The sequence below is a fragment of the Canis lupus genome, chromosome 22, assembly GCF_048164855.1.
Source record: "Canis lupus baileyi chromosome 22, mCanLup2.hap1, whole genome shotgun sequence".
Lineage (NCBI taxonomy): Eukaryota > Metazoa > Chordata > Mammalia > Carnivora > Canidae > Canis > Canis lupus.
Genome location: NC_132859.1, coordinates 51,868,647 through 51,885,540, shown reverse-complemented (window position 1 = coordinate 51,885,540; position 16,894 = coordinate 51,868,647). Strand labels below are relative to the sequence as shown.

The 16,894-nt window shown below is 41.1% G+C and overlaps 1 protein-coding gene and 1 long non-coding RNA gene across 11 annotated transcripts in view; one reads left to right on the top strand and one right to left on the bottom strand.

The window, feature by feature from the left end:
• The window catches only part of LOC140614364 (uncharacterized), a 45,569-nt gene extending 37,304 nt beyond the window's left edge, over window positions 1-8,265 (bottom strand). For 3 of the 4 annotated variants that reach the window (XR_012015261.1, XR_012015259.1, XR_012015262.1), the window contains exons 1-2: window positions 8,028-8,265; window positions 5,415-5,497 (exon numbers count right to left, since the gene is read on the bottom strand). This is a non-coding gene — a long non-coding RNA (uncharacterized lncRNA). The remainder of the gene's footprint in view (window positions 1-5,414; window positions 5,498-8,027) is intronic. The other variant, XR_012015260.1, reaches the window with a different exon arrangement.
• SYNDIG1 (synapse differentiation inducing 1) overlaps window positions 1-16,894 on the top strand; it is a 187,993-nt gene that overhangs the window by 63,251 nt on the left and 107,848 nt on the right. The window lies entirely within an intron of this gene.

Genomic DNA, 16,894 nt, shown 5'->3' with positions numbered 1-16,894 from the left:
AACTTAGTTGATAAAGCAGCAGTTAGATTTGAGAGGAGACTCCATTTGTGAAAGAAACTCTTCTGTGGGTAAAATGCTATCAAACGGCATCACCTGGTACAGAGAAATCACTCATGAAAGAAAGTTAATCGATGTGACACATTTCACTGTTGTCTTACTTTAAGAAATTTCCTTGGACACCGAGGCTCCTTCCACAGTTTGGCTATCATTTGGGGAATATAAATAATAGTGAAAGGGAATATAAGGGAAGGGAGAAGAAATGTGTGGGAAATATCAGAAAGGGAGACAGAACGTAAAGACTGCTAACTCTGGGAAACGAACTAGGGGTGGTAGAAGGGGAGGAGGGCGGGGCGTGGGAGTGAATGGGTGACGGGCACTGGGGGTTATTCTGTATGTTAGTAAATTGAACACCAATAAAAAATTTAAAAAAAAAATTTCTCAAAAAAAAAAAAAAAAAGAAATTTCCACAACCACCCCAGCCTTTAGTGACCACCGCCCTGAGCAGTCAGCAGCCACCAACATCGAGGCAAGACTTTTCACCATCAGGAAGACTTGCTGAGAGCTCAGATGATGGTTATCATTTTTTTAGTAATAACATATTTTTAGAGTATATACATTGTTTTTTGCTTAGAACAATGCTATCACCTAATTAATAGGCTATAACACAGTATAACTTTTGTATGTACTGGGAAACCAAACAATTGACTTGACTCACTTTTTTGCATGTCTGCTTTTCTGTAGTGGTCTGGAACCAAACCCACAATATCTCGGAGATCTGCCTACATTTTTCATAAATCTAACTTCTAGGTTATATTTTTTCTCCAACTATCTCTATTTTGCTCTTTAAATTTTAGTTATTCTTTTATGTTTTTATTTCAACTGAAAATGTTTCTGTTTTTAAAATTCAATCCATTTTCATTTTTTTCTTATTACTGATAGTCTCTTGTTATTCGCTCACCTTTAAGTATCTCTACCTATTTCTATAAATATTTTATAAATTATTTGTTCTACATTCTTACTATTCCAATACATTAAATCCTTGATTGCTCAAAGCTATGCTTTTTCTACTGATTCTCACTCACAGTGCCATGCAGTCTTTTGTGCATACTGATCTTTAATTGTCAGCTCTTTGCTTGATTTTATTATGTGATTAAATTTGGGGAGTTTTCACCACAGAGGTTTGATTCTATTTCTGTGATAGCCAGGGGCTACTTAACACTATGTCAGAACCTTCAGAATTAGGATTCTAAAAGTCTGGACCTTGGATCAGCAGCATCAGAATTACCCAGAACTTCTTAGCAGCAAAAAATTTTGTTACCATTCCACAGTGATTAAGAAACTCTGCTGGTGAAGCCTAGCAACCTTTATGGTTAACAAGCCCTCCAGGTTATTCTAAGGCATGCTTGAATTTGAGAACTTCCATTAAAGAATCTTAGCTGAGCATGGGGATTCAGTCTCAACATCTTGGTCTTGTGTCTTTACCAAGACTATATAATTTACTATCCTTGTTACCATTGGCATTTTAAATCAATGCAATTCTGCCCCTTGTAGTAATGTTTTATGGGATGGTGGTAATCTTGTTTCTTTCTCAACCAGTGGTATCTCAAAGTGTGTTCTAATCCAGGGTTTCATTTTGTAGTAAGGGAGCCCTCAGAGCATCTAGTCAGCTATAATGCTACAAGTAACACTCTGTTCATTGAGGTTTTAATTTGACAAATGTATTTTTTATTTCTAGGGTTCTCAGTCCTTTGTTTCTAAACATATTATGAACCTTTATCTGATAGTATCAATAGCTGCAGTCATGGAGATATAATTTGGTGATATTTTTTCTCTCTCTTGTTAATTGTGGCTTATTTCTTAAATATTTAATTTCAAACTGAGATTTTTTTTAACAGTGTCTATGGACATTTTCTGAGGCCTGTCTTTAACACATTCTTCCAGAAAGGATTTGTATTTGCCTCTACCAAGTAGGGTGCAAAACTTTCTGTCCCAAACACTCCAAATGAAGTGTTCAACTGCATTTTTCAAGGCGCATTTAGAGTGTGAAATCCAAGTGTGACTGCAGGCTTGTGGTTAGAAATTCTCAGAGGTGAAGTCACCGTAGCACCCTCCAGAAATAATGGGTTACCCACAAGAATTTTAGAGACAAGAATAACTTCAAGGCTTTCTGTCTCTCTCACTCACTGGTGGGAAGGAAGACTTCTTGCTTGAGCATGTATCCACGTTCACAGTCTTCTCACTGAATTCTTCAACACCACATGTGTAGCCTCTATATCTCCAAACCATAGAGTGGTGTGTGTGTGTTGGCGAAGGGGATGTCACTGCTTTTGATTGTAATGGCAGTGATTGTTGGTGGTGGTAGTGGTAATGGTGGTATGGGAGGGGTTATGGAATTAGTCGACTTTTTCTGTGAAATGCCAGATAAATATTTTAGGCTTTGCAAACCATATGGCCTCTGCACAACTACTCAACTTTGCCTTTCTAGTGCAGAATAGCCATAGGCATATATGAACGAATGGATGTAGGTGTGGTTCAGTGAAATTTTATTTGTGGACACTGACATTTTAATTTCTTATGGTTTTCATGTGTCTTGGAATATACTTCTTTTCTTCAACCACTTAAAAATGTAAAAAGCAGTCTTAGCCTGTGAACTATACAAACGTGTGTGCTGGATGTGTCCTGTGGGCTACAGTTTGCCAATTCTTGGTGGTAGTATTAGTGTTGAGGATGATGATGATGATGGTGGTGATGGTGGTTATGATGATAGTGGTGGTGATAAAGATGGTGAAGTCTTAGTGAAGGTGAGGAAGGTAGAGATGGTCATGGCAGTGATGGAGATGATGGTGGTCAAAATGGTGGTGGTGATGGTCATGATGATGATGATGGTGGTAGTGGTGGTGGTGATGGTAGTGATGGAGATGATGGTGGTGGTGATGGTGGTGGCAGTGATGATGGTGATGGTAGGGGTCATGATTGTAGTGGTGGTGATGGAGATGATGGTGGTGGTAATGGTGATGGTGATAATGATAATGGTGGTGGTGTTGACAGTAGTAATGGAGGTGGTGGTGGTGATGGTGGTGGTGGTGGTGGTGGTGGTGAAGGCAGTGGTAGTGATTGTAGGATGATGACATTACTAAAGGTGATGAGTGTAATAGAACTGGTAGAGGTGGACATGTAGGTGCTATTGGTGAGGAAGCCACCTTCCTTTAACATATTCCTTAAAACTGAGATGGAGACTCACAAAGCTAAAGCAAGTTGGCATAGCTTTTATAGGCAACAAGAACCCTAATACGCAGGTTTTCTCATTTCCAGTATCACAGCATTTCTTCTGCACTTCCCTGATCATTAATGAACCAGATTTAGAATTCTTGCAGACTCTTCCTTGGCGGTACTGTGACAAAGCCTTACTTACTAGTAGACATTTGGATTGGCCTTGTGTACAGGAAGTCCCAGGTCACCAAAAGTGATAAGTTCCATGGTACAGCATTCTGCAATTGTAATGTGCCATTTAAATGTTAAATAACAATAACTGATCTGGCTCTGAATGCTTCATTAACTGTTTCCACTGCCAAATCACAGGCTTTTCTATGTGTTCTGCCAAAGGCAAATTTTAATTGTTTTAATGAGGATTTGCAAGCAGCTCTTTTCTCTCAACACTTGGGCACTGGCAGAAACACATACATCATTTGCTTAGCAGGAGGGAAGTATTTCTGTTTACACAAAAGGTATCTAACAGTGTTGGGGTGTAGGGAAGACCCAGCACCTGGTGCCCTAATGGTTTCCTTAATTGAGCTGTATGAGAAGGGATTAAAAGTGTTAGAAGCAATCCATTCCTGTCAGACATCCAAAGCATCCTGGCTTAATCTGCTAATTAGTTAATTTTCCACATCAGTTGCATAGTTTGCTCTGTTTCTACTTGGAGATGCTGCTCCTAAAAGTTGTTTTATGTATTAAATGTAACTGTTACTACACAAAATCTTTGGCATATGAGGTTGTTAATCAGCTGCAGAGGTACAGATATTAGATCCTACTTTGTAAAAACACTCCACACTAAGCAAATCCTAAGCTCAACAGTACAGATCTTTAAATCTTCCTGTGGGAGGGGAAAGTGGAGGGGGGAGGGGGCAGGAGACAGAATTATTCTAGAATTGTTACAGACTCAGGAAAAAAAAAAGTGAGACAGAGTACTTCCATTTGTCCTCTGTGTCCATGCCTTTGTTTGGAAATCACTGTACTTACAACATTGGTTCTCAAAACTTACATTTTATTTTTTCTAGTTATTTCCTAAGAGCAAAGCATCAATTAAACATTAGAGACAAGTTTGAGAAAAATGCAACCTGTAATGTATAATCCCAATTTCTCCATGTGTAATTCTACCGTATTCATAATGTATAATTCCTCGTGGAGCATGCTAGGATTCTTTAAAAATGATGTATGTTGTAAGGGGTAGAAGCAGATAGAACATAAAATTGCTCAGATCCTGTTCATAGTGGCGGCTTTGGCTGCAGCATGGGCTGCCTTATTCTGACTTGAAACTCAGATCTACAAAAGCATCTTCTATATTCGAGTGTCTGCATGTTCTATTTCACAGGGAGGAGGCAGGCTCAGTCTGCAGTGTCTTCTCCATCAGTAGGTCACGTGGCCTGCCTGCCAGTGAGGTTTCTCTGGTCCAGCTAATGTTTGAGAGACCCCGCCTCTGCTTCCAAACATCTATGTTGTCTGTCACTCTGTGTTCCCAGCCATATGTGAAATGCCTTTTCCTCACTCCAGAGGTGCAGGCTGAGGGTTTGTTTTGCTTTGTTTTGTTTTTGAGACACTTTCAATCTCATGATATATTTGCTGGAAGAAGAATGTACTCTTTTATCAACCATTCAACAAAAGAGATCAATCATAGTTAGCTCCCTGTAACGCAGGACTCTAGTGGTAACAACCATCCCTCAGTGGAAGTAGTAAACAAAATGCAGTATATCCCTCAAATGGATTATTATTCAGCCATAAAAAGGAGTGAAGTTCTGATACATACAACAACATGAAAAGCATTATGTGAAGTGGAAGAAGGAAGACATAAATACCATGTGTTGTATGATTCCGTTTATATGAAATGTCCATAATAATCAAATCCATAGAGGCAGAAGGTAGATCAGTGGTTGGCAGGGGCTGTGGGAGGGAGGAATGGGAGTGACTACTTACTGGATATGAAATGATGAAAATGTTCTGGAATTAGATAACAGTGAGGGTTGCACAATTCTGCGAATATCCTACAACTCTCAGAATTGTGCACTTCAAAAATTAGGTGAGTTTTTATAGTGTGTGATATATCTGAATAATGCTGCTATTTTTTTTTAAAATGAATAAAATACTAGTGATAACAAAAGAGAGCAGCAGAATTGTAATCCTCCTGAAATACTGCATACCTTTCAGATGTGAGAGCAGATGGTGAGGGCCTTCAGTCTGCAGTCTTCCCAGCTTCTCAGGTGATGTGTCACTGTGACTCTAGCTGAGTGAGGAGACCAATACACCTGGGTTCAAATTCCACCCATTCCTCTCCTTCACTGACATATCCTCTCTGGTTGTATTTAGATCATTCACTGTGAGGATTGATGACCTTGTAGAATATGAAGGATACCACCAGAGACACAGTCTCTGAATCCCAGAGGCCATTGGGGGCATTCATCTTCTTTTTTTTATTTTATTTTTTATTTTTTATTTTTTAAATTTTGGGGGGGGGGGGCATTCATCTTCTTGTCAAAGAGTTGACGAATCAGTCTTAACCTTGTGTGTTAGAGGCCAGAAAACCTAATTGATTCCCAACTCATGAGAGAATCCATCTTTTAGAGGTCAGGCTTACAATATCCTACCTGAGACTGTTCTCAGTAGCCAGACTGCAAATTTATCAATTAGCAGTGAGGAATCCCTCTCTTGGGGACCAAGAACACGAAGCCTGTGGGAATGATCACACACTCCCCATCCCTGTAATAAGGCGGCTTCTGATTTTTCAAAGAGAATTGACTTTCATAAGTCTATTTTTAATTTTGGTTTTAAAACATGTTCATCCAAACCAGCATGGTGCCCTTTGCTCTGGCTGGCCTAGGAGGGCTTCCATCTCTTTAGGTGGCTTCAGTTTGGGTATGTAAAGGCAAATAGGTACCTCTTCTGCAAGTCCTGACAAGAGAAATGAGCTCAGCCATTCAATAGTATCATAGACTTGTGAGCTTGTAGAATACAAAGTGGCTCATTTGGTTCTCTTGTCTCTACAGAAGTGATGGCAGCACCTCAAAGGCTTGTTGGAAATACTCTGATGCCTTAGATTTCCTCCCCAAGAAATAGGCCCCAAGATAAGAATTCAAGAGGACCAGTAGAGGAGAGTGGAAGTGAGACAGGAATGGAAAGTGCCAAAAAATGGTGCATTGGACATCAAGATAACCCCTCGGCTACTGGGCGAACAGGCCTGCTAGGGCCTTGAGAGAGTGTGCAGGACACCTGCCTCAGACTGTCCCACCAAGAGACAAAGATGCTGAGCATTCATCCATCAACTTCCCATCTGTCATCAGTTGACACTGCACCACAGGCCTTAATTCCTCTGACGTGGCCTATGATAGCCAAAATGGGGTCATCAGCTCTGGAATGATGGGAACCAGGGCATGGGGAGGGGAACCCATGGATTTAGCTCATCTAGTAAATGTGAACTCATCATCATCCCACCTATATTCCCAAATCCATCCTTCACCCATTGTTTCCTACTTTGGCAATAGCCTCTCAGTCCACCAGGGGTTTGGGCCAGAGGGAGGGGTGCTTCATCCCCACATTCCCCACTCCGTTGCCTCATTGTACATATCCAAGGAAGCAGTCAGGCCTGTTGACTCTGCCTCCTACATACTTCCAGAACTGCATATATCTCTCCATTCATGGCCCTTTCTGAGGTCACCAGCCCCTCAGCTGGGATTCCTGCTTCCAGCCAGCCCAGATACACCTCCAGGGCTTCCGTCTCCATCCCACATCTCACTAGCTGCCTAAGGTTGTCAGGATAGGTTCCAGTGCTCCTGCCACCATCCTCACCCTCTTGTCTCTTCCAACCCTTGCTCCATTCAGTTGCACTGCCTTCTGTCCTGCTGGTTCCTTGCCTCTGGCCCCAAAGCATTTGACATCAGGAACACATCTCCCTTTTCTCTCTGCCTTGACCCCCTAACTCCTCCTCACCATTCAGGTCTTAACCTTTAATGACAGCTCCACAGGAGTCTTTTTCTAAATCCTCAGCCTGGGTTACTGCACCCAGTTTCTTGTGTATTCTCTAAAGGCAGGCTTGTCCTTGCCTAGAGCACTGGGTACAGTTTAATGCTTATTCACAGACAGTCTTTCTCCTGTGCCCACTAAATGCCTGTCAGGTGGATGCATGGAAATGCCTGGTACATGCTCACCATATGCTAGGTGCTAAATACATGCTGACCTCCTTCTTCACTGGTTTTGGGGGAGGGAATTCAAATTCCATTTTGAAGCTTTTCAAGGCCACCTATGCTCAGGATATCATCTGCTCTGGACAGCTGGCCTCTGTCCACCCCACCCCCAGAGCCTGATTCTCCAACCTCAGACACTGAGAGATCATTGTTGCTTCGGATGGCAAGTGTTTGCTGGTCCAGCTTACAAAGCCTTCAGCATCCAGACTCATAGGAAAACAGTGCTTCTATTATCTGTAGGGATCATTTATCTTTAATTAAAATAGGGATGGGATGGGAATCATTACCTGCTTGGGAGAAGGATTCATGTAATTTGCTGGTTTATTGCTGACTTATGTGCAAAAACTTTCTAGAGGAGAACAGAATGCTTGCTCTCTGTGCCAAGGGAAGTTCTAGGAAAACATGTGATGAAAATTGAACCCTCATCACCAAATGTGTGGAAATATGCTTTCCCCCATACGATATAGAATTTCTGGCTGCAATAACTGCTTAAGTGAAAAGATTATATATAAATCAAGAAAAGCCATAGCATTCCATAACTGAGTGTTAAGACAGATGAGTTCTTAAAATACCCACCTCTTAGGTTAGCTGCTCTACAGGTAATTTCTCTCAATGGAGAAACATTTTGTTTCCATCAGTGAAGTTCTTGTCACATGTATTTGAGGGCTCTGTTGCAGCCTCCTTTGGCAAAACATCATTAGTTATTTGTCAAGCCCTTGTGGACCGGATGGATGGTCCCGGACTCATCTTCAGGATTGCAAAGATGGTGAGACTGTGAATCTCTGACCTGGAAGAGCTCACAGAACAGCTGAGGCAAGGCCCTGTCCAAGGTGAATCACAGGGTGGGCATTGTGGGCGATCTCACAGAGGTCTGACCTGGACAATGCCCCGTTGGGGAGGTGATGTGTGGCAAAGACCACTTGTGGAGTTAGCAGGAATGCAGGGAGAGGAGAGCAGGGACTGGAGGGGGTGACAGGCCCAGTGGGCTTAACACCTACAGAGGCCAGGTCAGAGCATAAATCTGCCTTCAGGAAAGTGAGACATGGGACATCAGGCCTCACAGTCTACTCTGAAGCCTGGTGTATGGATAGTAGATCCACATGAGCCTCCCAGAAGAGGAGCCATCATCACAGGTCCCAGTGCAATCCCAGCCCTCCCACCAACAGTGGGGAAGGACTTAGTGAGCAATAGTATTTGTCAACACAGAGAGCACCATTCACAATGTGTGTACAAAGATGAGCCAATATAAACACATTTGGGAGATTTTTCATAAACATCTCCACTCACAGTGTCTTTTGAAAAATTAGAAGTGGTAGCATAGAAACACACGTTGGCAGAGACAGAGACAGCAGGTATCAGGAGCCTGCAGCTGTCCTGAGACAGACAGCATTTCCTGCCTGGCCTGGGAGACCTTGGTCTGGCCACCAGCTGAGGACAGTTTTCTAGGCAGCCTGCATCTGAGGGGTATCTCTGAGGTCTGACCACAGAACTAGTGACTGCAGGCAGCAGAGGGAGGAGTAAACAGTTGAGAGTGTCTTCTAAACTTGGAGGGATGAGCTCTGTGGAGAGTGATTTTGAAAGTCGGTTTATTGGCAACAGAATCAAACATCAAGCAAACAGACAAAAAACAGCAACAAAATGGTCCAGGGGGATCAAGAACTCTACCCTGAGCAGTGCTCCCAATTTTTGTGTCCCACCTCTCTTCCTCATTATTACCCATTTTGGCTGTTCTTTCTTCCTAGGTGGCTCCTCTATCTGGGAGGGTATTCACAACTATTTTTCCATGAATTATTCAGAAACAGTTTTGGGCAAATCCTTGTCTTTTTGACCTGAGTAGCAATAGGAGTTGGGACCAGCTTTGTTGCCTTCACCGGCTCACTCAGTGAGCCCCAGTCTGCCTCCAGACAAGTGAATGAGCTGCAGTCAGTACTCAGCTTGTGATCCTCAGAGACCTCCCTTAGCAAAAAAGGCTGCTGGCTGCCCTGTCTGTTGGGAGTGGGGGCGACCCAGGGATCCAGCTCAGTGCTCCTGGGTCATGGGGACTGTGCAGTGAGCACTGTGCCCCTGGCCCTGGAGCTCTCCCAGGACTTCAGGGAGACAGCCCCAGGCCACACAGCCACCTCAGTGTAGAAACCCTGTATGTTATTTGCAAACCTAGCTGAACACAGTCTTTTGAAAAGTGGAAAACCACCCACAGCTGGGAGAATGGTCATACTTCTACCTGTGATGAATGAGAGGGGTTCAGCACACCTGTGTTGTGCAGAAACCACCAAGCAGGAACTCTTCAGTTAAATAGGAAAGACACACGGAGCACTTGGGTGGCTCAGTCAGTTAAGCATCTGCCTTCAAGTCAGTTCATGATCTCAGGTCTTGGGATTGAGCCCTGCCTTGTGCTCTCTGCTCAGTGGGGAGTCTGTTTCTCTCTCTCCCTCTGTGCTTTTTTTTTCTCTCTCTCAAATAAATAAATAAAATCTTCAAAGAAAATAGGAAGGACTCACTATGAGAAGTGAATGCTTTCGGCAAGGTCTCTGGGCCCCTCAGGGAGGCCTCATTATCTGCTCTGACAGCAGCAGCACAGGAGCTGGGGGTTAAGAATCCTCAGGCCACTGATGTCACTACTCCTATTGCCTCTTTATGATCAGTTTGTCAAGGGGATGAAATAACGCAAAACCCAGGAATCATAATCAGTGATATCCAGATTCATGCCACCCTGAGGGTTTCTGCAGGACACTGGCCCCTCCCCATTGCCCTGAGGCCTGCTGAACATGCGTAGAGTGAGTGCGCTGTGCATCAGAGCCAGACCACCAGTGCTGGTGCCCTTTATCCTGTACCCATCCTCCATGCTGTCCACAGACCCAGCTGCCTCCCTATTATCACATTCTATTCAAGGGCCTTTCTTACACAATGCCCATTGCCAAAGTGAAGTTTATCTGTATATTGACATTCAAAATCCTCATAATAAAGCCCCTCATCCACCTTCAACTTAATCTCCTGGTTCTCCTCTGCCAGAATTGCTCCAATGCTACCTGCATGCGTCCTGCCCCTTTGCCTGGCCTCATGCTCTTCCCTCTGGCTACATCTTTCTTATACATCTTCACCTGTTGGTTTCTTAAAGACTCTTTATTATGGAAAACTTTAAACCTATGTGAAAGTAAAAAGAAGTGGAAAATGGACCCCATGTACCCATCAACCAACTTCTCTCATGATCAGCCCATGGCCAATCTTGTTTTCTCTGTACGCTGCTCACTCCTCCTCCCAAAACAGATGGCTTTTAAACAAGCCCCAAACATCACATCATTTATTAAGTCTGCAAATATTTCAATATGAACCTCTACAAGTAGATAGCTTTTTTTTAGGTAGCTTTTAAAAATCCTCATCATATGCTTTCAAAAATTAACAATGCCTAAAAAAATGACAAGAACTCCTTAGTGTCATCAAATATCTAGCCAGTGCTCTCATTCCTTCAATGTCTGATATAGAAATGTATGTGAATATTTGTATAAATATTGAGAGACATTTATGTACAAATATGTTTGTATACATATTTACATATAAAAACATGTCAGTTCATTTGTTTAGATCCAAATAAGATTAATATATACAATTAGTTGCTATGTCTTCTAAGTCTCTTTAATTTATAGAATATCCACTGCACTCTCTCTCTCTGTTTCTTAATTCTTAACATTTTCTGATCATTCTTCCTGTAGAGCTGTCCACATTCTAGATTTTACTGATTGCATACAACAATGAAGTCATTTGACATGTTCCCTTGTCCTCTGAATTTCCTATAATTGGTAGTTAGATATAGTGACTTGATTAAAATAAGGCTGTGCTTTGTTTCATTTTGCTTTGTTTGGCAAGAAGACTTTTGTGGGTGTTGACACAAAATGAACAAACCTTTTTAAAATTTTTAAAGAGAGAGTTAAGGAGTTTTATTGATACCCAAGTGAGGACAGCTGCCTGGGATACATAATCTTCCCAAAGAAAAGAGTGCACCAGGGAAGGAACATTTGGCGCGGGGCTGTATATATTTGTTTGTTTATATAGATATATATAAAGAGTTACAAGCTATCATGATGAAGGACATTCCAGAAAATTATATGTTTTTATTATGTGCATGGATGTAGGATTCTAATCTTATGGAACCAGGAAAGTTTTTTTTTTTTTTTCTTATTTCTGTGTTTGAAATACTCCTTTTTGGTTATTTTTTTAAATGATGCAGATGTACAATGTGTGCTCAGGACAGAAACAGAGCCCATGCTTTGAGGTTTTGCCAAGTCATTTTGACTTTGGTAACTTGGAGGTCAGTGACTAGGTGTAAAATCCTCAATTCATGTTTTAGTGCCTTGAGTATCTTCAGGACCTCACTCCACTTGCTTCTGTGTTAAGCATTTTTATTGACAAGTCTAATGATAATCTGGTTTTCTTATTCTTTTTAGGATTCAGGTTGTTTTGTTTTGTTTTGTTTTAATTCCTGAATAACCAAAGGTGCTTTTCTATTTGTTTGTTTTCCTTTAAAGTTTAGTAGATTTCTATAATTTATATTGGATTTGGTCATTTGGGTCAATTTTCCCAGGTACTTGGTGTACCCTTTCAACATTAATTACAGGAAAATTTTCTTAAATCATAGTTTTAGTACTTACTCTTATATATTGCTTATTTTCTTCTCTAAAGTGTCCTTTTATTTACATGTCCTGGTTTCTTTTTCTTTAGTCTATATTTGTTACTTTCTTTCAGAATGTTTTCAGCACTTCAGATGCAAACAGTGAAATGAAAATCTTTAGTGTTATGGTTTGATTCACTTTGGAATCTCTGCTCCCCCAAGATACAGAGCGTACGGATTACCTAAGGACTTTTCCCTTGCCCTCTCCATGGCAGAGCCCTTCCCACCCTGAGCCAAACAAGATTTCCTTTGCCTTGACAATACTTTGTTTGCTCTTGAATTTCATTTAAATTGACATATTCATGCATTTTTAATTTAACATGCTCTTATATTTTACATGCTATGTTTCTCTTGAGGTGTGACCCACTGTGTCCCTTCTGGTTTAGCCTTAATTTTTGAAATTTCTTTCTTTCTAATTCTTTCCCAAGTTCCTTTTGTATCTCTTTCTATTCTCAAATTACATTGCTTCTGATTTTTCCCCAGTTCTGATATATGTTGTTCTCTCATAGAATCTATCCTTTTCTCAGTTGCTTTTAGCTTATTTTGAAATATCAGATTCCAGTTTAACATTGGCATGACTTTCTGGTATGCTCATTACATCATGTGCCATCTTTAATGTCCCTCACCAGTACCCCACCCCTCATTCACCTCTCCTCCAGCAACCCTCAGTTTGCTTCCTGGAGTTCAGCATCTCTTATGGTTTGCCTCCTTCTCAACTTTCATCTTATTTTATTTTTCCTTCCTTTCCCCTATTTTCTTTCCCCTGTTTTGTTTCTTAAATTTCACATATGAGTGAAATCATGTGGTATTTGTCTTTCTCTAACTGATTTATTTCACTTAGCATAATACCCTCTAGTCTTAACCACATTATTTTAAATGGCAAGATTTCGTTTGTTTTGAGGCTGAGTAATATTCCATTGTAATACATACCACATCTTCTTTATCCATCTATTGATGGACATCTGGGATTTTTCCATATTTTGGCTATTGTTGACATGGCTGCTATAAACATTGGGGTGTATGTGCCCCTTCACATCACTATGTTTGTATCCTTTGGATAAATACCTAGCTAGTAGTGCAATTGCTGCATCATATCCGTTTTCTCATCTGCCTGGTATTCATCCAAATTTGTGGACAGGAGGGTTCTTTAAGCAGTGGTACATTAGCAAGTACAAGGGAAGAGTAGCTGGGTATAATAGGCAGACACATGGAGGCTCCTCCTCCCTCCACCTGCCAGCAATTATCAAAGCAGCAGGTGCAGCATAACTGGTGATGCCCTTCAACCAGCTTCCAGTGCTGAACTCATAGAAACAGCCTCCAAGACTTTACCCAGGGAGTGAAATTGGGAGCTTGGCCATTAATGCACTCCAGAAAGAGTTTTGTCAATAGGAGGCAGCATCCAAGATATAGTCGAGGCTGTTTAAGCAAGATAAAGGGTCAAGTGAGAGGCAGCCACTGGATCTGGACCAAAAAAAGGGGGGCGGGGACAAGTATTATTTGCCATACAATATAAACAGTTTTATTATATAAATATATATCCGTTGTAAAAAGCCTGGGTAGAACAGCCGTCATTGGGTACGACTCCAGAAAGCAGTGGCAAGGATGCTGGTAGATTACCCCAATGAGTAGCAGCATTTTCTCTCTGAGCTACTCAGCTCCAGCTGGCATAAATCTGTTATCAGGTAAAAGAGGGTGGAAGTAAACACAGAGGAAATGAGCTAATAGGAATTATGAAGTGAAATACAATATATATAATAAGCTGGTCTGTATTTAAAGGGATATTGAAGGATGCTGCAAGTGATAAAAATAAGATTCCACTGATTTCAGCCTCTTTCATTCTTTTTTTTTTTATTGGAGTTCAATTTGCCAACATATAGTATAACACCCAATGCCCATCCAATCATGTGCCCTATTCAGTGCCTGTCACCCAGTCACCCCATCCCCCCACCCACTTTTCCTTCCACTACCCTTTGTTTGTTTCCCAGAGTTAGGAGCCTCTCATGGTTTGTCTCCCTCTCTGATTATTCCCACTCAGTTCCCCTCCTTTCCCCTATAATCCCTTTCCCTATTTCTTATATTCTCCATCTGAATGAAACCATATGATGATTGTCCTTCTCTGATTGACTTACTTCACTCAGCATAATACCCTCCAGTTCTATCCACATCGAAGCAAGTGGTGGGTATTGGTCCCTTCTGATGCCTGAGTAATATTCCATTGTGTATATAGACCACACCTTCTTTATCCATTCATTTGTTGAAGGACATTGTGGCTCCTTCCACAGTTGGGCTATTGTGGACATTGCTGTTATAGACATTGGGGTACAGGTGTCCTGGCGTTTCACTGCATCTGTACCTTTCAGGTAAATACCCAGTAGTACAATTGTACTAGGGTAGCTCTATTTTTAACTCTTTGAGGAACTCCACATAGTTTTCCAGAGTAGGTGTACCAGTCCACATTTCCACCAACACTGCAAGAGGGTTCCCCCTTCTCCACATCCTTTCCAACATTTGTTATTTCCTGTCTTGTTAATTTTCACCATTCTCACTGGTGTGAGGTGGTATCTCATTGTGGGTTTATTATTATTTTTTTTTTTGCTTTTTTATTTAAAGAAATTTTATTGGAGTTCAAATTGCCAATATATAGCATAACACCCAGTGCTCATCCCGCCAAGTGTCCCCCTCAGTGTCCACCACCCAGTCACCCTCTCATTGTGGTTTTAGTTTGTATTTCCCTAATGGCAAGTGATGCAAGCATTTTCTCACGTGCTTGTTGGCTCTGTGTATGTCTTCTTTGGAGAAATGTCTGTTCATGTCTTTTGCCCATTTCATGATTGGACGGTTTTTCTTGGGTGTTGAGTTGAATAAGTTCTTTATAGGTCTTGGATACTAGCCCTTTATCTGATAGGTCATTTGCAAATGTCTTCTCCCATTCTGTAGGTTGTCTTTTAGTTTTGTTGACTGTTTCTTTTGCTGTGCAGAAGCTTTTTATCGAGTAAGTCTCAATAGTTCAGTTTGCTTTTGTTTCCTTTGCCTTCATAGATGTATCTTGCAAGAAGATATGGCCAACTTCAAAAAGGGTGTTGCCTGTGTTCTCCTCTAGGATTTTGATGAACTCTTGTCTCACATTTAGATCTTTCACCATTTTTGAGTTTATCTTTGTGTATGGTGTAAGAGAATGGTCTAGTTTCACTCTTCTGCACGTGGATGTCCAATTTGCCCAGCACCATTTATTGAAGAGACTGTCTTTTTTCCAGTGGATAGTCTTTCCTGCCTTGTCGAATATTAGTTGACCATAGAGTTGAGAACCCATTTCTGGGTTCTCTATTCTGTTCCATTGATCTATTTGTCTGCTTTTGTGCCAGGACCACACTGTCTTGATGATCACAGCTTTGTAATACAGCTTGAAATCTAGCATTGTGATTTCCCCAGCTCTGGTTTTCTTTTTCAATATTCCCCTGGCTATTTGGGGTCTTTTCTGATTCTACACAAATCTTAAGATGATTTGTTCCAACTCTCTGAAGAATGTCCATGATATTTTGATAGGGATTGCATTGAACGTGTAAATTGCCCTGGGTAGCATAGACATGTTCACAATATTAATTCTTCCAATCCATGAGCATGGAATATTTTTCCATCTCTTTGTGTCTTCCTCAAATTCTTTCAGAAGTGTTTTGTAGTTTTTCAGGTATAGATTCTTTACCTCTTTGGTTAAGTTTATTCCTAGGTATCTTATGCTTTTGGGTGCAATTGGAAATGGGATTGACTCCTTAATTTTTCTTTCTTCAGTCTCATTGTTAGTGTATAGAAATGCCACTGATTTCTGGGCATTGGTTTTGTATCCTGTCACACTGCCGAATTGCTGTAGGAGTTCTAGCAATCTTGGAGGGAGTCTTTTGGTTTTTCTATGTACAGTACCATGTCATATGTGAAGAGGGAGAGTTTGACTTCTTCTTTTCCAATTTGAATGCCTTTTATTTCTTTTTGTTGTCTGATTTCAGCTTCTTTCATTCAAATGTAATCATAATTTATGATGCTCAAAGTTGGATAGTTCACGCCATGAAGAAAACTAAGTTCTTTAAATATATTTGATAACTTTTTTAAAGGATATCAAATAATCCATCATACAATTGAGCTAACTTCTACAACAGGACAAAACTTTCACTATATGCTATAGAACAAAGACCCTCAACTTTATGTTCAGAATAATCACTTGCTATGGTGTTAAAATGCAGATTCTGATTCAGTTATTCCAAGTGTATTGAAGGTTCCACCTTTCTAACAAACTTCCAGGTGGTGCTGATGCTGCCAGTACTCAGCTACTTTAGGTGTCAAATTTGTGGACAGCCCCTCAGAGACCTAAGCTGTGCCTGCCTCAAGATGCTATAATATCAGATTCTCACTTGGGGCTTGTACAGCTCAAGGAGATCGCTAAGTAGGGATTATTCTAATTACATAACACTTGAAACTTTATTTCAACAGTTCATTGTGTACTTGCTGCATACCAGAGATAATACTGGTCCTTTAGTCTCAAGGAGCTCCAGGACAGGAACAGGGGCAAGGGCTGGAGGAGGATGTTGACATTAACAGCTGTCATGTTTTCAGAGAAGGACGCAATAGGAGCCATAACAGAAACTGTAACACAGCGGCTGAGACACACCAGAAAAGGGGGAAGTCCTTCTGGCTGGGCAAGAGCCTCCTACTCCATTGAAGAGATGGGGTTTCAACAGATGCAATCACATGTCTTCTGTAAGATACTTAAAACAGATTTGAAGAGAAGGAG